This window comes from Hyla sarda, unplaced genomic scaffold (assembly GCF_029499605.1).
Source record: "Hyla sarda isolate aHylSar1 unplaced genomic scaffold, aHylSar1.hap1 scaffold_1526, whole genome shotgun sequence".
Taxonomy (NCBI): domain Eukaryota; kingdom Metazoa; phylum Chordata; class Amphibia; order Anura; family Hylidae; genus Hyla; species Hyla sarda.
In genome coordinates this window covers 26,514-46,861 of record NW_026608161.1, presented here as the reverse complement: position 1 = coordinate 46,861, position 20,348 = coordinate 26,514, and the positions used below count along the sequence as shown (strand labels likewise).

At 44.3% G+C, this 20,348-nt stretch overlaps 7 non-coding genes across 7 annotated transcripts; all 7 read left to right on the top strand.

The window, feature by feature from the left end:
- The first annotated feature begins 1,667 nt into the window (after positions 1–1,667).
- LOC130309355 (U2 spliceosomal RNA) lies at positions 1,668–1,858 on the top strand. Its single transcript, XR_008858033.1, has one exon. It is a non-coding gene; the product is annotated as a U2 spliceosomal RNA (small nuclear RNA).
- Positions 1,859–3,940: 2,082 nt separating this feature from the next.
- Positions 3,941–4,131, top strand: LOC130309353 (U2 spliceosomal RNA). Its single transcript, XR_008858031.1, has one exon. It is a non-coding gene; the product is annotated as a U2 spliceosomal RNA (small nuclear RNA).
- Positions 4,132–6,217: 2,086 nt separating this feature from the next.
- Positions 6,218–6,408, top strand: LOC130309352 (U2 spliceosomal RNA). The gene has a single exon (XR_008858030.1). It is a non-coding gene; the product is annotated as a U2 spliceosomal RNA (small nuclear RNA).
- Positions 6,409–8,490: 2,082 nt separating this feature from the next.
- Positions 8,491–8,681, top strand: LOC130309351 (U2 spliceosomal RNA). Its single transcript, XR_008858029.1, has one exon. It is a non-coding gene; the product is annotated as a U2 spliceosomal RNA (small nuclear RNA).
- A 2,079-nt stretch (positions 8,682–10,760) lies between these two features.
- On the top strand, positions 10,761–10,951 carry LOC130309350 (U2 spliceosomal RNA). Its single transcript, XR_008858028.1, has one exon. It is a non-coding gene; the product is annotated as a U2 spliceosomal RNA (small nuclear RNA).
- Positions 10,952–13,039: 2,088 nt separating this feature from the next.
- Positions 13,040–13,230, top strand: LOC130309349 (U2 spliceosomal RNA). Its single transcript, XR_008858027.1, has one exon. It is a non-coding gene; the product is annotated as a U2 spliceosomal RNA (small nuclear RNA).
- Positions 13,231–15,310: 2,080 nt separating this feature from the next.
- On the top strand, positions 15,311–15,501 carry LOC130309348 (U2 spliceosomal RNA). The gene has a single exon (XR_008858026.1). It is a non-coding gene; the product is annotated as a U2 spliceosomal RNA (small nuclear RNA).
- The last annotated feature ends 4,847 nt before the right edge of the window (positions 15,502–20,348 follow it).

Genomic DNA, 20,348 nt, shown 5'->3' with positions numbered 1-20,348 from the left:
ACCGTACTAACTATGTAACTATGAAACATAACATGGGGGGGGGGGGGGGGGGGTCTCCTGGCTGTTCACACAGGTGTGTCATTGCTGTACATTGACCATGCATTGCTTCTGTGGTATTGCAAAGGCAAAGACAAATGCTTCCAGCCATCCATTGCACTAATGGATTGGTCATCAGCTGGCTGTCTATGTCCCGCATCAATATAGACCAAAGTACAGAGGGTTAGGCTATGCTATTGTGCACCTACCTGATGCATCAGAAGGTGCGAGGCCCTTGCTAAATTCTGTGCACAGACTTTGAGATCTATACTTTAGACTGTATCTAAACCTGCTCCAACATGGACTGACATTCTGGCCTACTTTCAGCCGATGCGACTTGTCTGTCGCTGAACAGTCGCTTTTTATGTATTCAGCACCTATGTATAATGTTGTAAAAATGCTCTAGAAGCTAAAGTCGCAGAAATGTCACACATATTTGGCCTGCAACTTTCTGTGCGACAAATTCAGACAGGAAAAATCAGTATAAATCCTTAGAAAATTATCCCCCAGTGTCTCCATCTGCTGGCGGTATTGAATAAGCATTGCTGCACTGATGGGGTATGCATTAGACGAAAAAAAAGAAGAAAAAGAAGAATAATACGCCCAGAAAAGAGGCGAAAAGGAGAAAAACGTAAAAAAACGTGAAAAAAAAGTAAGAGGAAGAGAAGGGAAAAAAAGGTGGAAATGGGTTTAAAAGTGATTTCGGCGGAGAAATATATATATATATATATATATATATATATATATATATATATATACGCGCACACACACACATATATATAAACGTATTCTCCGTTGAGATATTGCAGCCGCTGCTGTGTCCAGGCCCAGGAGCCTTAGCACTGTGCTGTGATGTCACTCAATACCACTGACATCACTAGGTGTAAACAACATCTCTCCTTTGCTGTGTATGTGACTATGGAGCTGTTTGGTGATGTCGTCTATTATGGCCTTCATAGAAGCAACAGGAGATTGTTGCATCCATCTAGAACCCTCAGAACTACAGTGCTATGATGTCACTCACTTCCACAGGCCTTGCAGAGTGTAAACAACAACAACCCAGCTTTGTTGTGTATGTAACCATAGGGATTTGTGATGTCACCTAGAACCTTCACAGCAGCGACAGCTTTATGAGGAGCATCAGCACTGCTCTGCCTGAGCAGAACCATCACCGCCATAGGTTGTCAAATAACCCGGATTTAACCCACACAGGTAAGTCCAATGGGGTGCAGGCATGTCCTCTATGCTTACAGCTTCCCGTGGGTGTTGGTTTGATACCGTTTGGGGACAGCCAAGGAGGCATCTGCAGGCAACAAAGGTAGGTGTGTGCTTGTGTGTGTGTTTCCTATGCAGATCCTAAGCCCAGTGTCACATGCAAGTAGGAGGAGTAAGAAGGGTTCCTGGCAAATCCGGGTTATGGATTGCATTTAAAAAGGCCCCGTGGGAGTGCAATGGGCCCCTGTCTTGCTGCTTAGCAATAATGGTATGGGTTTAGGTTCTGCTGTGTGTACTGGTGGTTGACTGCCCCCCAGCCCAGAGTGTGCATGGAAAATTGTCTGGCAGCCTCCCTGACAGCAAGCAGTGATAGTGCCCATGAAGGGGACCTTGTTGGGCCCGCCCCTTTCACGGTTATCGCTTCTCGGCCTTTTGGCTAAGATCAAGTGTAGTATCTGTTCTTATCAGTTTAATATCTGATACGTCCCCTATCTGGGGACCATATATTAAATGGATTTTTGAGAACGGGGGCCGATTTCGAAGCTTGCTTCCGTCGCCCTATGCATTGACCCGATATGGCAGTATCTTCGGGTACAGTGCACCACCCCCTTACAGGGTTAAAAAGAAAGATTCCTACTTTCATTGCTACCTGCTTGCTGGCTAGCCAGCTAGCCAGCCCTGTGGGCCTTGCTGCTGCAGCCAAAAAACAAAAGGTGGTGCTGCTGCTGCTGCTTCTGCTGCTTCTGCTTGTGTCTGGCCGCTGTTGGAGCGTCCAGGCACAGGACTTCTGCTGCTGCTGACTAAATGGCCTCCTTAATTGGATCATTTGAGTAGCCAGCACACCTGTGCAGGTAGGGCATGACATGATAGGCAGCTGCCTTGATAGCGGGTGGGTGCTGAATGTTCCTAATTGACAAAATAAGATTAATGCTTATGAAGAAATATAAAATCTCATCCCTTCCCCAATATCGCGCCACACCCCTACCCCTTAATTCCCTGGTTGAACTTGATGGACATATGTCTTTTTTCGACCGTACTAACTATGTAACTATGTAACATAACATGGGGGGGGGGGGGGGGGGGTCTCCTGGCTGTTCACACAGGTGTGTCATTGCTGTACATTGACCATGCATTGCTTCTGTGGTATTGCAAAGGCAAAGACAAATGCTTCCAGCCATCCATTGCACTAATGGATTGGTCATCAGCTGGCTGTCTATGTCCCGCATCAATATAGACCAAAGTACAGAGGGTTAGGCTATGCTATTGTGCACCTACCTGATGCATCAGAAGGTGCGAGGCCCTTGCTAAATTCTGTGCACAGACTTTGAGATCTATACTTTAGACTGTATCTAAACCTGCTCCAACATGGACTGACATTCTGGCCTACTTTCAGCCGATGCGACTTGTCTGTCGCTGAACAGTCGCTTTTTATGTATTCAGCACCTATGTATAATGTTGTAAAAATGCTCTAGAAGCTAAAGTCGCAGAAATGTCACACATATTTGGCCTGCAACTTTCTGTGCGACAAATTCAGACAGGAAAAATCAGTATAAATCCTTAGAAAATTATCCCCCAGTGTCTCCATCTGCTGGCGGTATTGAATAAGCATTGCTGCACTGATGGGGTATGCATTAGACGAAAAAAAAGAAGAAAAAGAAGAATAATACGCCCAGAAAAGAGGCGAAAAGGAGAAAAACGTAAAAAAACGTGAAAAAAAAGTAAGAGGAAGAGAAGGGAAAAAAAGGTGGAAATGGGTTTAAAAGTGATTTTGGCGGAGAAATATATATATATATATATATATATATATATATATATACGCGCACACACACACATATATATAAACGTATTCTCCGTTGAGATATTGCAGCCGCTGCTGTGTCCAGGCCCAGGAGCCTTAGCACTGTGCTGTGATGTCACTCAATACCACTGACATCACTAGGTGTAAACAACATCTCTCCTTTGCTGTGTATGTGACTATGGAGCTGTTTGGTGATGTCGTCTATTATGGCCTTCATAGAAGCAACAGGAGATTGTTGCATCCATCTAGAACCCTCAGAACTACAGTGCTATGATGTCACTCACTTCCACAGGCCTTGCAGAGTGTAAACAACAACAACCCAGCTTTGTTGTGTATGTAACCATAGGGATTTGTGATGTCACCTAGAACCTTCACAGCAGCGACAGCTTTATGAGGAGCATCAGCACTGCTCTGCCTGAGCAGAACCATCACCGCCATAGGTTGTCAAATAACCCGGATTTAACCCACACAGGTAAGTCCAATGGGGTGCAGGCATGTCCTCTATGCTTACAGCTTCCCGTGGGTGTTGGTTTGATACCGTTTGGGGACAGCCAAGGAGGCATCTGCAGGCAACAAAGGTAGGTGTGTGCTTGTGTGTGTGTTTCCTATGCAGATCCTAAGCCCAGTGTCACATGCAAGTAGGAGGAGTAAGAAGGGTTCCTGGCAAATCCGGGTTATGGATTGCATTTAAAAAGGCCCCGTGGGAGTGCAATGGGCCCCTGTCTTGCTGCTTAGCAATAATGGTATGGGTTTAGGTTCTGCTGTGTGTACTGGTGGTTGACTGCCCCCCAGCCCAGAGTGTGCATGGAAAATTGTCTGGCAGCCTCCCTGACAGCAAGCAGTGATAGTGCCCATGAAGGGGACCTTGTTGGGCCCGCCCCTTTCACGGTTATCGCTTCTCGGCCTTTTGGCTAAGATCAAGTGTAGTATCTGTTCTTATCAGTTTAATATCTGATACGTCCCCTATCTGGGGACCATATATTAAATGGATTTTTGAGAACGGGGGCCGATTTCGAAGCTTGCTTCCGTCGCCCTATGCATTGACCCGATATGGCAGTATCTTCGGGTACAGTGCACCACCCCCTTACAGGGTTAAAAAGAAAGATTCCTACTTTCATTGCTACCTGCTTGCTGGCTAGCCAGCTAGCCAGCCCTGTGGGCCTTGCTGCTGCAGCCAAAAAACAAAAGGTGGTGCTGCTGCTGCTGCTTCTGCTGCTTCTGCTTGTGTCTGGCCGCTGTTGGAGCGTCCAGGCACAGGACTTCTGCTGCTGCTGACTAAATGGCCTCCTTAATTGGATCATTTGAGTAGCCAGCACACCTGTGCAGGTAGGGCATGACATGATAGGCAGCTGCCTTGATAGCGGGTGGGTGCTGAATGTTCCTAATTGACAAAATAAGATTAATGCTTATGAAGAAATATAAAATCTCATCCCTTCCCCAATATCGCGCCACACCCCTACCCCTTAATTCCCTGGTTGAACTTGATGGACATATGTCTTTTTTCGACCGTACTAACTATGTAACTATGTAACATAACATGGGGGGGGGGGGGGGGTCTCCTGGCTGTTCACACAGGTGTGTCATTGCTGTACATTGACCATGCATTGCTTCTGTGGTATTGCAAAGGCAAAGACAAATGCTTCCAGCCATCCATTGCACTAATGGATTGGTCATCAGCTGGCTGTCTATGTCCCGCATCAATATAGACCAAAGTACAGAGGGTTAGGCTATGCTATTGTGCACCTACCTGATGCATCAGAAGGTGCGAGGCCCTTGCTAAATTCTGTGCACAGACTTTGAGATCTATACTTTAGACTGTATCTAAACCTGCTCCAACATGGACTGACATTCTGGCCTACTTTCAGCCGATGCGACTTGTCTGTCGCTGAACAGTCGCTTTTTATGTATTCAGCACCTATGTATAATGTTGTAAAAATGCTCTAGAAGCTAAAGTCGCAGAAATGTCACACATATTTGGCCTGCAACTTTCTGTGCGACAAATTCAGACAGGAAAAATCAGTATAAATCCTTAGAAAATTATCCCCCAGTGTCTCCATCTGCTGGCGGTATTGAATAAGCATTGCTGCACTGATGGGGTATGCATTAGACGAAAAAAAAGAAGAAAAAGAAGAATAATACGCCCAGAAAAGAGGCGAAAAGGAGAAAAACGTAAAAAAACGTGAAAAAAAAGTAAGAGGAAGAGAAGGGAAAAAAAGGTGGAAATGGGTTTAAAAGTGATTTCGGCGGAGAATATATATATATATATATATATATATATATATATATATATATATACGCGCACACACACACATATATATAAACGTATTCTCCGTTGAGATATTGCAGCCGCTGCTGTGTCCAGGCCCAGGAGCCTTAGCACTGTGCTGTGATGTCACTCAATACCACTGACATCACTAGGTGTAAACAACATCTCTCCTTTGCTGTGTATGTGACTATGGAGCTGTTTGGTGATGTCGTCTATTATGGCCTTCATAGAAGCAACAGGAGATTGTTGCATCCATCTAGAACCCTCAGAACTACAGTGCTATGATGTCACTCACTTCCACAGGCCTTGCAGAGTGTAAACAACAACAACCCAGCTTTGTTGTGTATGTAACCATAGGGATTTGTGATGTCACCTAGAACCTTCACAGCAGCGACAGCTTTATGAGGAGCATCAGCACTGCTCTGCCTGAGCAGAACCATCACCGCCATAGGTTGTCAAATAACCCGGATTTAACCCACACAGGTAAGTCCAATGGGGTGCAGGCATGTCCTCTATGCTTACAGCTTCCCGTGGGTGTTGGTTTGATACCGTTTGGGGACAGCCAAGGAGGCATCTGCAGGCAACAAAGGTAGGTGTGTGCTTGTGTGTGTGTTTCCTATGCAGATCCTAAGCCCAGTGTCACATGCAAGTAGGAGGAGTAAGAAGGGTTCCTGGCAAATCCGGGTTATGGATTGCATTTAAAAAGGCCCCGTGGGAGTGCAATGGGCCCCTGTCTTGCTGCTTAGCAATAATGGTATGGGTTTAGGTTCTGCTGTGTGTACTGGTGGTTGACTGCCCCCCAGCCCAGAGTGTGCATGGAAAATTGTCTGGCAGCCTCCCTGACAGCAAGCAGTGATAGTGCCCATGAAGGGGACCTTGTTGGGCCCGCCCCTTTCACGGTTATCGCTTCTCGGCCTTTTGGCTAAGATCAAGTGTAGTATCTGTTCTTATCAGTTTAATATCTGATACGTCCCCTATCTGGGGACCATATATTAAATGGATTTTTGAGAACGGGGGCCGATTTCGAAGCTTGCTTCCGTCGCCCTATGCATTGACCCGATATGGCAGTATCTTCGGGTACAGTGCACCACCCCCTTACAGGGTTAAAAAGAAAGATTCCTACTTTCATTGCTACCTGCTTGCTGGCTAGCCAGCTAGCCAGCCCTGTGGGCCTTGCTGCTGCAGCCAAAAAACAAAAGGTGGTGCTGCTGCTGCTGCTTCTGCTGCTTCTGCTTGTGTCTGGCCGCTGTTGGAGCGTCCAGGCACAGGACTTCTGCTGCTGCTGACTAAATGGCCTCCTTAATTGGATCATTTGAGTAGCCAGCACACCTGTGCAGGTAGGGCATGACATGATAGGCAGCTGCCTTGATAGCGGGTGGGTGCTGAATGTTCCTAATTGACAAAATAAGATTAATGCTTATGAAGAAATATAAAATCTCATCCCTTCCCCAATATCGCGCCACACCCCTACCCCTTAATTCCCTGGTTGAACTTGATGGACATATGTCTTTTTTCGACCGTACTAACTATGTAACTATGTAACATAACATGGGGGGGGGGGGGGGGGTCTCCTGGCTGTTCACACAGGTGTGTCATTGCTGTACATTGACCATGCATTGCTTCTGTGGTATTGCAAAGGCAAAGACAAATGCTTCCAGCCATCCATTGCACTAATGGATTGGTCATCAGCTGGCTGTCTATGTCCCACATCAATATAGACCAAAGTACAGAGGGTTAGGCTATGCTATTGTGCACCTACCTGATGCATCAGAAGGTGCGAGGCCCTTGCTAAATTCTGTGCACAGACTTTGAGATCTATACTTTAGACTGTATCTAAACCTGCTCCAACATGGACTGACATTCTGGCCTACTTTCAGCCGATGCGACTTGTCTGTCGCTGAACAGTCGCTTTTTATGTATTCAGCACCTATGTATAATGTTGTAAAAATGCTCTAGAAGCTAAAGTCGCAGAAATGTCACACATATTTGGCCTGCAACTTTCTGTGCGACAAATTCAGACAGGAAAAATCAGTATAAATCCTTAGAAAATTATCCCCCAGTGTCTCCATCTGCTGGCGGTATTGAATAAGCATTGCTGCACTGATGGGGTATGCATTAGACGAAAAAAAAGAAGAAAAAGAAGAATAATACGCCCAGAAAAGAGGCGAAAAGGAGAAAAACGTAAAAAAACGTGAAAAAAAAGTAAGAGGAAGAGAAGGGAAAAAAAGGTGGAAATGGGTTTAAAAGTGATTTCGGCGGAGAAATATATATATATATATATATATATATATATATATATATACGCGCACACACACACATATATATAAACGTATTCTCCGTTGAGATATTGCAGCCGCTGCTGTGTCCAGGCCCAGGAGCCTTAGCACTGTGCTGTGATGTCACTCAATACCACTGACATCACTAGGTGTAAACAACATCTCTCCTTTGCTGTGTATGTGACTATGGAGCTGTTTGGTGATGTCGTCTATTACGGCCTTCATAGAAGCAACAGGAGATTGTTGCATCCATCTAGAACCCTCAGAACTACAGTGCTATGATGTCACTCACTTCCACAGGCCTTGCAGAGTGTAAACAACAACAACCCAGCTTTGTTGTGTATGTAACCATAGGGATTTGTGATGTCACCTAGAACCTTCACAGCAGCGACAGCTTTATGAGGAGCATCAGCACTGCTCTGCCTGAGCAGAACCATCACCGCCATAGGTTGTCAAATAACCCGGATTTAACCCACACAGGTAAGTCCAATGGGGTGCAGGCATGTCCTCTATGCTTACAGCTTCCCGTGGGTGTTGGTTTGATACCGTTTGGGGACAGCCAAGGAGGCATCTGCAGGCAACAAAGGTAGGTGTGTGCTTGTGTGTGTGTTTCCTATGCAGATCCTAAGCCCAGTGTCACATGCAAGTAGGAGGAGTAAGAAGGGTTCCTGGCAAATCCGGGTTATGGATTGCATTTAAAAAGGCCCAGTGGGAGTGCAATGGGCCCCTGTCTTGCTGCTTAGCAATAATGGTATGGGTTTAGGTTCTGCTGTGTGTACTGGTGGTTGACTGCCCCCCAGCCCAGAGTGTGCATGGAAAATTGTCTGGCAGCCTCCCTGACAGCAAGCAGTGATAGTGCCCATGAAGGGGACCTTGTTGGGCCCGCCCCTTTCACGGTTATCGCTTCTCGGCCTTTTGGCTAAGATCAAGTGTAGTATCTGTTCTTATCAGTTTAATATCTGATACGTCCCCTATCTGGGGACCATATATTAAATGGATTTTTGAGAACGGGGGCCGATTTCGAAGCTTGCTTCCGTCGCCCTATGCATTGACCCGATATGGCAGTATCTTCGGGTACAGTGCACCACCCCCTTACAGGGTTAAAAAGAAAGATTCCTACTTTCATTGCTACCTGCTTGCTGGCTAGCCAGCCCTGTGGGCCTTGCTGCTGCAGCCAAAAAACAAAAGGTGGTGCTGCTGCTGCTGCTTCTGCTGCTTCTGCTTGTGTCTGGCCGCTGTTGGAGCGTCCAGGCACAGGACTTCTGCTGCTGCTGACTAAATGGCCTCCTTAATTGGATCATTTGAGTAGCCAGCACACCTGTGCAGGTAGGGCATGACATGATAGGCAGCTGCCTTGATAGCGGGTGGGTGCTGAATGTTCCTAATTGACAAAATAAGATTAATGCTTATGAAGAAATATAAAATCTCATCCCTTCCCCAATATCGCGCCACACCCCTACCCCTTAATTCCCTGGTTGAACTTGATGGACATATGTCTTTTTTCGACCGTACTAACTATGTAACTATGTAACATAACATGGGGGGGGGGGGGGGGGGTCTCCTGGCTGTTCACACAGGTGTGTCATTGCTGTACATTGACCATGCATTGCTTCTGTGGTATTGCAAAGGCAAAGACAAATGCTTCCAGCCATCCATTGCACTAATGGATTGGTCATCAGCTGGCTGTCTATGTCCCGCATCAATATAGACCAAAGTACAGAGGGTTAGGCTATGCTATTGTGCACCTACCTGATGCATCAGAAGGTGCGAGGCCCTTGCTAAATTCTGTGCACAGACTTTGAGATCTATACTTTAGACTGTATCTAAACCTGCTCCAACATGGACTGACATTCTGGCCTACTTTCAGCCGATGCGACTTGTCTGTCGCTGAACAGTCGCTTTTTATGTATTCAGCACCTATGTATAATGTTGTAAAAATGCTCTAGAAGCTAAAGTCGCAGAAATGTCACACATATTTGGCCTGCAACTTTCTGTGCGACAAATTCAGACAGGAAAAATCAGTATAAATCCTTAGAAAATTATCCCCCAGTGTCTCCATCTGCTGGCGGTATTGAATAAGCATTGCTGCACTGATGGGGTATGCATTAGACGAAAAAAAAGAAGAAAAAGAAGAATAATACGCCCAGAAAAGAGGCGAAAAGGAGAAAAACGTAAAAAAACGTGAAAAAAAAGTAAGAGGAAGAGAAGGGAAAAAAAGGTGGAAATGGGTTTAAAAGTGATTTCGGCGGAGAAATATATATATATATATATATATATATATATATATATATATATACGCGCACACACACACATATATATAAACGTATTCTCCGTTGAGATATTGCAGCCGCTGCTGTGTCCAGGCCCAGGAGCCTTAGCACTGTGCTGTGATGTCACTCAATACCACTGACATCACTAGGTGTAAACAACATCTCTCCTTTGCTGTGTATGTGACTATGGAGCTGTTTGGTGATGTCGTCTATTATGGCCTTCATAGAAGCAACAGGAGATTGTTGCATCCATCTAGAACCCTCAGAACTACAGTGCTATGATGTCACTCACTTCCACAGGCCTTGCAGAGTGTAAACAACAACAACCCAGCTTTGTTGTGTATGTAACCATAGGGATTTGTGATGTCACCTAGAACCTTCACAGCAGCGACAGCTTTATGAGGAGCATCAGCACTGCTCTGCCTGAGCAGAACCATCACCGCCATAGGTTGTCAAATAACCCGGATTTAACCCACACAGGTAAGTCCAATGGGGTGCAGGCATGTCCTCTATGCTTACAGCTTCCCGTGGGTGTTGGTTTGATACCGTTTGGGGACAGCCAAGGAGGCATCTGCAGGCAACAAAGGTAGGTGTGTGCTTGTGTGTGTGTTTCCTATGCAGATCCTAAGCCCAGTGTCACATGCAAGTAGGAGGAGTAAGAAGGGTTCCTGGCAAATCCGGGTTATGGATTGCATTTAAAAAGGCCCCGTGGGAGTGCAATGGGCCCCTGTCTTGCTGCTTAGCAATAATGGTATGGGTTTAGGTTCTGCTGTGTGTACTGGTGGTTGACTGCCCCCCAGCCCAGAGTGTGCATGGAAAATTGTCTGGCAGCCTCCCTGACAGCAAGCAGTGATAGTGCCCATGAAGGGGACCTTGTTGGGCCCGCCCCTTTCACGGTTATCGCTTCTCGGCCTTTTGGCTAAGATCAAGTGTAGTATCTGTTCTTATCAGTTTAATATCTGATACGTCCCCTATCTGGGGACCATATATTAAATGGATTTTTGAGAACGGGGGCCGATTTCGAAGCTTGCTTCCGTCGCCCTATGCATTGACCCGATATGGCAGTATCTTCGGGTACAGTGCACCACCCCCTTACAGGGTTAAAAAGAAAGATTCCTACTTTCATTGCTACCTGCTTGCTGGCTAGCCAGCTAGCCAGCCCTGTGGGCCTTGCTGCTGCAGCCAAAAAACAAAAGGTGGTGCTGCTGCTGCTGCTTCTGCTGCTTCTGCTTGTGTCTGGCCGCTGTTGGAGCGTCCAGGCACAGGACTTCTGCTGCTGCTGACTAAATGGCCTCCTTAATTGGATCATTTGAGTAGCCAGCACACCTGTGCAGGTAGGGCATGACATGATAGGCAGCTGCCTTGATAGCGGGTGGGTGCTGAATGTTCCTAATTGACAAAATAAGATTAATGCTTATGAAGAAATATAAAATCTCATCCCTTCCCCAATATCGCGCCACACCCCTACCCCTTAATTCCCTGGTTGAACTTGATGGACATATGTCTTTTTTCGACCGTACTAACTATGTAACTATGTAACATAACATGGGGGGGGGGGGGGGGTCTCCTGGCTGTTCACACAGGTGTGTCATTGCTGTACATTGACCATGCATTGCTTCTGTGGTATTGCAAAGGCAAAGACAAATGCTTCCAGCCATCCATTGCACTAATGGATTGGTCATCAGCTGGCTGTCTATGTCCCGCATCAATATAGACCAAAGTACAGAGGGTTAGGCTATGCTATTGTGCACCTACCTGATGCATCAGAAGGTGCGAGGCCCTTGCTAAATTCTGTGCACAGACTTTGAGATCTATACTTTAGACTGTATCTAAACCTGCTCCAACATGGACTGACATTCTGGCCTACTTTCAGCCGATGCGACTTGTCTGTCGCTGAACAGTCGCTTTTTATGTATTCAGCACCTATGTATAATGTTGTAAAAATGCTCTAGAAGCTAAAGTCGCAGAAATGTCACACATATTTGGCCTGCAACTTTCTGTGCGACAAATTCAGACAGGAAAAATCAGTATAAATCCTTAGAAAATTATCCCCCAGTGTCTCCATCTGCTGGCGGTATTGAATAAGCATTGCTGCACTGATGGGGTATGCATTAGACGAAAAAAAAGAAGAAAAAGAAGAATAATACGCCCAGAAAAGAGGCGAAAAGGAGAAAAACGTAAAAAAAACGTGAAAAAAAAGTAAGAGGAAGAGAAGGGAAAAAAAGGTGGAAATGGGTTTAAAAGTGATTTCGGCGGAGAAATATATATATATATATATATATATATATATATATATATATATATACGCGCACACACACACATATATATAAACGTATTCTCCGTTGAGATATTGCAGCCGCTGCTGTGTCCAGGCCCAGGAGCCTTAGCACTGTGCTGTGATGTCACTCAATACCACTGACATCACTAGGTGTAAACAACATCTCTCCTTTGCTGTGTATGTGACTATGGAGCTGTTTGGTGATGTCGTCTATTATGGCCTTCATAGAAGCAACAGGAGATTGTTGCATCCATCTAGAACCCTCAGAACTACAGTGCTATGATGTCACTCACTTCCACAGGCCTTGCAGAGTGTAAACAACAACAACCCAGCTTTGTTGTGTATGTAACCATAGGGATTTGTGATGTCACCTAGAACCTTCACAGCAGCGACAGCTTTATGAGGAGCATCAGCACTGCTCTGCCTGAGCAGAACCATCACCGCCATAGGTTGTCAAATAACCCGGATTTAACCCACACAGGTAAGTCCAATGGGGTGCAGGCATGTCCTCTATGCTTACAGCTTCCCGTGGGTGTTGGTTTGATACCGTTTGGGGACAGCCAAGGAGGCATCTGCAGGCAACAAAGGTAGGTGTGTGCTTGTGTGTGTGTTTCCTATGCAGATCCTAAGCCCAGTGTCACATGCAAGTAGGAGGAGTAAGAAGGGTTCCTGGCAAATCCGGGTTATGGATTGCATTTAAAAAGGCCCCGTGGGAGTGCAATGGGCCCCTGTCTTGCTGCTTAGCAATAATGGTATGGGTTTAGGTTCTGCTGTGTGTACTGGTGGTTGACTGCCCCCCAGCCCAGAGTGTGCATGGAAAATTGTCTGGCAGCCTCCCTGACAGCAAGCAGTGATAGTGCCCATGAAGGGGACCTTGTTGGGCCCGCCCCTTTCACGGTTATCGCTTCTCGGCCTTTTGGCTAAGATCAAGTGTAGTATCTGTTCTTATCAGTTTAATATCTGATACGTCCCCTATCTGGGGACCATATATTAAATGGATTTTTGAGAACGGGGGCCGATTTCGAAGCTTGCTTCCGTCGCCCTATGCATTGACCCGATATGGCAGTATCTTCGGGTACAGTGCACCACCCCCTTACAGGGTTAAAAAGAAAGATTCCTACTTTCATTGCTACCTGCTTGCTGGCTAGCCAGCTAGCCAGCCCTGTGGGCCTTGCTGCTGCAGCCAAAAAACAAAAGGTGGTGCTGCTGCTGCTGCTTCTGCTGCTTCTGCTTGTGTCTGGCCGCTGTTGGAGCGTCCAGGCACAGGACTTCTGCTGCTGCTGACTAAATGGCCTCCTTAATTGGATCATTTGAGTAGCCAGCACACCTGTGCAGGTAGGGCATGACATGATAGGCAGCTGCCTTGATAGCGGGTGGGTGCTGAATGTTCCTAATTGACAAAATAAGATTAATGCTTATGAAGAAATATAAAATCTCATCCCTTCCCCAATATCGCGCCACACCCCTACCCCTTAATTCCCTGGTTGAACTTGATGGACATATGTCTTTTTTCGACCGTACTAACTATGTAACTATGTAACATAACATGGGGGGGGGGGGGGGTCTCCTGGCTGTTCACACAGGTGTGTCATTGCTGTACATTGACCATGCATTGCTTCTGTGGTATTGCAAAGGCAAAGACAAATGCTTCCAGTCATCCATTGCACTAATGGATTGGTCATCAGCTGGCTGTCTATGTCCCGCATCAATATAGACCAAAGTACAGAGGGTTAGGCTATGCTATTGTGCACCTACCTGATGCATCAGAAGGTGTGAGGCCCTTGCTAAATTCTGTGCACAGACTTTGAGATCTATACTTTAGACTGTATCTAAACCTGCTCCAACATGGACTGACATTCTGGCCTACTTTCAGCCGATGCGACTTGTCTGTCGCTGAACAGTCGCTTTTTATGTATTCAGCACCTATGTATAATGTTGTAAAAATGCTCTAGAAGCTAAAGTCGCAGAAATGTCACACATATTTGGCCTGCAACTTTCTGTGCGACAAATTCAGACAGGAAAAATCAGTATAAATCCTTAGAAAATTATCCCCCAGTGTCTCCATCTGCTGGCGGTATTGAATAAGCATTGCTGCACTGATGGGGTATGCATTAGACGAAAAAAAAGAAGAAAAAGAAGAATAATACGCCCAGAAAAGAGGCGAAAAGGAGAAAAACGTAAAAAAACGTGAAAAAAAAGTAAGAGGAAGAGAAGGGAAAAAAAGGTGGAAATGGGTTTAAAAGTGATTTCGGCGGAGAAATATATATATATATATATATATATATATATATATATATACGCGCACACACACACATATATATAAACGTATTCTCCGTTGAGATATTGCAGCCGCTGCTGTGTCCAGGCCCAGGAGCCTTAGCACTGTGCTGTGATGTCACTCAATACCACTGACATCACTAGGTGTAAACAACATCTCTCCTTTGCTGTGTATGTGACTATGGAGCTGTTTGGTGATGTCGTCTATTATGGCCTTCATAGAAGCAACAGGAGATTGTTGCATCCATCTAGAACCCTCAGAACTACAGTGCTATGATGTCACTCACTTCCACAGGCCTTGCAGAGTGTAAACAACAACAACCCAGCTTTGTTGTGTATGTAACCATAGGGATTTGTGATGTCACCTAGAACCTTCACAGCAGCGACAGCTTTATGAGGAGCATCAGCACTGCTCTGCCTGAGCAGAACCATCACCGCCATAGGTTGTCAAATAACCCGGATTTAACCCACACAGGTAAGTCCAATGGGGTGCAGGCATGTCCTCTATGCTTACAGCTTCCCGTGGGTGTTGGTTTGATACCGTTTGGGGACAGCCAAGGAGGCATCTGCAGGCAACAAAGGTAGGTGTGTGCTTGTGTGTGTGTTTCCTATGCAGATCCTAAGCCCAGTGTCACATGCAAGTAGGAGGAGTAAGAAGGGTTCCTGGCAAATCCGGGTTATGGATTGCATTTAAAAAGGCCCCGTGGGAGTGCAGTGGGCCCCTGTCTTGCTGCTTAGCAATAATGGTATGGGTTTAGGTTCTGCTGTGTGTACTGGTGGTTGACTGCCCCCCAGCCCAGAGTGTGCATGGAAAATTGTCTGGCAGCCTCCCTGACAGCAAGCAGTGATAGTGCCCATGAAGGGGACCTTGTTGGGCCCGCCCCTTTCACGGTTATCGCTTCTCGGCCTTTTGGCTAAGATCAAGTGTAGTATCTGTTCTTATCAGTTTAATATCTGATACGTCCCCTATCTGGGGACCATATATTAAATGGATTTTTGAGAACGGGGGCCGATTTCGAAGCTTGCTTCCGTCGCCCTATGCATTGACCCGATATGGCAGTATCTTCGGGTACAGTGCACCACCCCCTTACAGGGTTAAAAAGAAAGATTCCTACTTTCATTGCTACCTGCTTGCTGGCTAGCCAGCTAGCCAGCCCTGTGGGCCTTGCTGCTGCAGCCAAAAAACAAAAGGTGGTGCTGCTGCTGCTGCTTCTGCTGCTTCTGCTTGTGTCTGGCCGCTGTTGGAGCGTCCAGGCACAGGACTTCTGCTGCTGCTGACTAAATGGCCTCCTTAATTGGATCATTTGAGTAGCCAGCACACCTGTGCAGGTAGGGCATGACATGATAGGCAGCTGCCTTGATAGCGGGTGGGTGCTGAATGTTCCTAATTGACAAAATAAGATTAATGCTTATGAAGAAATATAAAATCTCATCCCTTCCCCAATATCGCGCCACACCCCTACCCCTTAATTCCCTGGTTGAACTTGATGGACATATGTCTTTTTTCGACCGTACTAACTATGTAACTATGTAACATAACATGGGGGGGGGGGGGGGGTCTCCTGGCTGTTCACACAGGTGTGTCATTGCTGTACATTGACCATGCATTGCTTCTGTGGTATTGCAAAGGCAAAGACAAATGCTTCCAGCCATCCATTGCACTAATGGATTGGTCATCAGCTGGCTGTCTATGTCCCGCATCAATATAGACCAAAGTACAGAGGGTTAGGCTATGCTATTGTGCACCTACCTGATGCATCAGAAGGTGCGAGGCCCTTGCTAAATTCTGTGCACAGACTTTGAGATCTATACTTTAGACTGTATCTAAACCTGCTCCAACATGGACTGACATTCTGGCCTACTTTCAGCCGATGCGACTTGTCTGTCGCTGAACAGTCGCTTTTTATGTATTCAGCACCTATGTATAATGTTGTAAAAATGCTCTAGAAGCTAAAGTCGCAGAAATGTCACACATATTTGGCCTGCAACTTTCTGTGCGACAAATTCAGACAGGAAAAATCAGTATAAATCCTTAGAAAATTATCCCCCAGTGTCTCCATCTGCTGGCGGTATTGAATAAGCATTGCTGCACTGATGGGGTATGAATTAGACGAAAAAAAAGAAGAAAAAGAAGAATAATACGCCCAGAAAAGAGGCGAAAAGGAGAAAAACGTAAAAAAACGTGAAAAAAAAGTAAGAGGAAGAGAAGGGAAAAAAAGGTGGAAATGGGTTTAAAAGTGATTTCGGCGGAGAAATATATATATATATATAGGATCCAACAATAACGCAGCACTCCAAAGAACGGTGAAAAAAATGTTGGTTTATTCCTGTCACATCAGTACAAGCAACGTTTCTGCTCCTATGGAGCCATTTTCAAGCTTAGTGTCACACATCAATAGGGGGTTTAAATACCCATGTGCATTAAACATCATACAAATTTCAATTAAGTGCTCATTACATAAAAACATTAAAATTTTGTAAACAGTGTATACATATATCGTCCCTTGTGTATATATCATAGATCTTCAGTGCATCTTTTATATATTAAAGTGCAAATTCGTGCATATTAGTGCATACAAGTGTATTAAAACATAGCTGCGCTCGAAATTGGATACTCCACTGACATTATGTTGATACATAGCAGCTGTACAATACAATTATACATATATAATATAATGAAATGGGGAGTTTGACTCTTACCCGCTCTGTACTCGTTTAATGGCGTCCAGTGGCGTGGGTGAAAACACCACTGCGCCTGTGCAGGAAGCGGTCCCAGTCCAGAGCTGTCGCGCGAACAAGTCACATGACTAGCCCCGGGTCATGTGATCACTTCCGCATATTAATGTACTGAAAGCGTCGCCCGTTGTCCTGGTTACCAACTGCGCTGATCAGCGCTGGTGTAAAACAGGAGACAGGCATGACGGATGTTATGAAGGTACATGCCAGACTTGAATACAAGTTATTCTATAAAAAAAACTAGTGATATATATTTATTATTAACCAGATCTATATAGTGCATGAAGGTCGGTTCGTAAGCCAACAAAGATATTGAATAGAAAGATGAAAAAATAATAAAATAAAGTAATAAAAAAATATATATAAAAAATAAAAAAGTACAAAAAAATAAAAATAAAAAAAATAAAAGAATATAAATAAAAAATTAATAAAATTATTTAAAAATAAAGAATAATTCCAAAAAAATTGAAAAAAATATACATAAAAAAAGATAAATAAATAAACAAATGTAAAGAAAAATATCATTCCTTGTTTATAAGGATCCCTTATTTTTTAGGGCAATATTATACCCAGACATACTTTGCATTTACATCCCAGAATTGCTCCTCTTGTGTAGGACTTTCATCCCTCAGAGTCATCTCTGATCTCCAAAGGGATGTCTGTCACCGGGGGACAGTGACATCGGGATTGTAGGGTCCCAACATGTCTCCGTCTACCCACCTACATCTTGGTTGGAGCTTCTCTGTTATCATAGCAGCATCAGTCATACTCAATATGGTCTCGGTTATCCATTGATGGTATATAAATAAAAAGAAAATAATAAAAAACAAAGTATATATAAAAAAATAAAAAAAGAAAAAAAATTTTTTAAAAATAAAAAGAATTTTAAGAAATGAAAGTGTGTTGAGACAGGGTCACCCACTAGCTGTATAGGGGGACCCTTTCTCAATTACACATCGAACTGTTGGAGAGGAGAACCGACATGCATGCGCACTGAATCAATTCAAATTCTATAATACCATATTATATTCAAGGAGGGCACATATTCTAAACATAATTCTTGAAGTTTATTGATCTCTAGAATAACGCCATACAGATGATCTACACAGAGCAGGTAATGTCTTCTCCTTGGTGTTTCATCTTGTATTAGATCTATAAAAATAGATAAACAGAAAAAAGATTGTAAAAATAATATCCAATTATACATAGTACCCTATCCAAAACTGTGTGTGACTGCCTTAGGATTCAGAGTCAAAACTCTATGTGGCACTTCTGGTTATGCACTCTCTGCCATATTCTAAATAATGTTAAAATCTACATTTAGGCCCTTTGGTCTTAGTGAATCCAATTTATGAATCCACCACATTTCTCTCCTTTTCAATAATGCCAATCTATCACCTCCTCTTGTTGGTGCTGGTACAAAATCAATCGCCATAAATCTTAAGTCCTTCTCGGAATGTTTACAATCAATAAAGTGTTTAGAAACTGGTAAATCAACTTTGCCTTTCCTTATGCTATATCTGTGATTGTTAATTCTAACTTTTAAGCTCCATGTGGTCTGTCCCACGTATAGCTTCTTACATGGACACATAAGAATATATACGACCCATGTAGAGTCACACGTGAGGAAATACCTACATGTATGTACTTGTTGGGTAACTGGATGTATGAATGTAGAACCTTTCATCATCTGATTACAATTTATACAGGACAGGCAAGGATATGATCCCATCCTCCTAGGGGTCAAAAATGTCTGCCCTGTTTTTTTCTCTGGTATGACTTCTGTTTTAACCAATTTGTCCTTGATGTTCTGACCTCTCCTATAGGACATGAGTGGACCAACCGAAAATTCATCAATTTCCTTGTAGCTATTTCTCAATATAAACCAGTGTTTATTCAATATTTTTGCAATCTGTCCGCTCATGTCATGATAGGTAGAGGTAAATGGAATACGTTTGTTCTCAGTTCTTGGTTTTTTCAACAATACGGATTCTCTATCTAGAGTCTCCACCGTTTGTCTATGTTGATCCACCACCCTCTTCGGGTATCCTCTCACTAGGAAATTATTTGTCATGGTTTCAAGAGATTGTTTTAAAGCATCTTCATTATCCACCACCCTTCTAGCCCTCAGCATTTGGCTGTAGGGCAATGATTTTATCATACTCCTGGGGTGGTGGCTATTGAAGTGTAGCAATGTATTTTTGTCTGTTGGTTTTGTATATAGTTGTGTTGTTAATTTGCCATTTACCTTCCTCACTAATACATCCAAAAAACTCACTTCAGAGGTAGAATGTGTCATCGTAAATTTAATATTTGGGTCCATATTATTCAAGAATTCGTAAAATAGCTGTAACTCACCCACTGACCCTTCCCATAGGAGGAAGATGTCGTCAATGAACCTCCACCATCCCAGACAGTGTCTGAAATGGTGGGATCCATAGACGACATCCTCCTCCAGGGTAGCCACAAATAGATTCGCATACATTGGCGCCACGTTCGTCCCCATGGCGGTTCCGGTTAACTGTAAATAATATTTGTTATCAAAAACAAAATAATTGTTATTCAAAATAAGGTTCAAAAGCTGTAAAAGAAAATCCTGAACCGCCATGGGGAAGTCTGAGGTCGCCAGTGTCTTTTTTACTGCCATCAAGCCCCTTTCATTACAAATTGAGGTGTATAAACTTGATATATCCAAAGAAACCAAAATTGTGTGATCTGTGATTTGTATAGGTTTAATTTTCGACAAAAAGTCATTGGTATCCTGGATATATGAAGCTGACCGGAAAACAAAGGGTCTCAAGACCCTGTCCAAAAAAATGGATGCTTTACTCAATACAGCATCCCGACCCGATACTATCGGTCTTCCAGGGGGATCGCGCAGGGATTTATGGATCTTTGGTAAGATATATAACCTCGGTGTAATGGGGTATCTAATTATCAAAAATTCTTTCAGGTCTTTATCAATGAGTCCATCTGCGAATGCCCCCTCTACTATATTGGTAAGTCTACCCATGATCTCTCTCATGGGATCCCCTCTCAACTCTCTGTATGTCTGTATGTCCGCCAGTTGTCTATAAATCTCTTTTTTGTAGTCAACAGTGTTCATAACCACGACCCCACCACCTTTATCCGCTGGTTTGATGGTGAGGTCGTGGTTAGAAGCCAGTCCATCCAGTGCTTGCTTCTCTGCAAAGGA